Source organism: Myotis yumanensis, unplaced genomic scaffold (assembly GCF_028538775.1).
Source record: "Myotis yumanensis isolate MYYU_CA2020_CCGP unplaced genomic scaffold, mMyoYum1.0.hap1 SCAF_1, whole genome shotgun sequence".
In the NCBI taxonomy this organism is placed as follows: Eukaryota; Metazoa; Chordata; class Mammalia; order Chiroptera; family Vespertilionidae; genus Myotis; species Myotis yumanensis.
In genome coordinates, this window is record NW_027223752.1 from 80989392 (window position 1) to 80990305 (window position 914).

At 45.0% G+C, this 914-nt stretch overlaps 1 pseudogene; it reads left to right on the forward strand.

Moving 5' to 3' along the window:
• Positions 1 to 393: 393 nt before the first annotated feature.
• Positions 394 to 493, forward strand: LOC139000495 (U6 spliceosomal RNA; annotated as a pseudogene).
• Positions 494 to 914: the final 421 nt, after the last annotated feature.

Sequence of the window (914 nt, forward strand, 5' to 3'; positions counted from 1 at the left end):
ATGTTTATAAATGGTGGTTAGTACTATTTCTTCCCTTCTGCTGCTGTTGTAGAGCCCTGTATCAACCTGTCCTTAATGTGACATATATTATGTTGAAGGTCATGTTTAATACCACCATAACACACTAGGTACTTTATCATTTCATCACACCACATTAAATATATAAAATATATAAAATTTGTATTTCTCATTCAGTATCATTCACACAGAAATGTACCTGAAATTATTTTAATAAGTCTTACTTCTGAAATTATTTGACTACAGTTTATGATGGGCACTGTTCCTTCTGCAATTACGGTACTTGAGAATTCCTGTAAAATAAAAAAAATCTAACCTAAGATTCCAAAGTAATAAACTCATGTGTGCCAAATTCCAAAATACATAAAATTGCACTTGCTTTGGCAACACGTGCACTAAAATTGAAACGACACGGAGATCAGCATTGCCCCTGTGCAAGGATGGCAAGCAAATTTGTGCAGCATTTCACAAAAATAAATAAATAAGTAAATCTACTTTATGTTACTGTGGTAGCTGGTAGGTAAGTATGTTAAACTAGAGGCCCGGTGCACGAAATTGTGCACAGGTGCAGTCCCTAGACCTGGCCAGCGATTGAAGTGTGAGCGTCTGGTATAGAAGGGCAGGTCCCAGCTGATCTCTGGGCAGCACCTGGACCCTCAGGCCTTCACACACACCCCCTCCGCCTGAGTCACAGCGCCCCAGTCCCCATGTGGAGATGCAGTGAGCGTGGCCAGACGCCAGGGGCTGAGGCACAGCTTGGGCCTCTGGGCCACCCAGCAGTACTGCATGGAAGCCAGGTGGGCAGCTTGCTCTATCCCGGCCAGCCTCACAGACCGGCTCCTGTGTGAACCCACAGGTCCTGCAGCTGTGGCCCAGCTCACCTGGAAGAGGCCGTG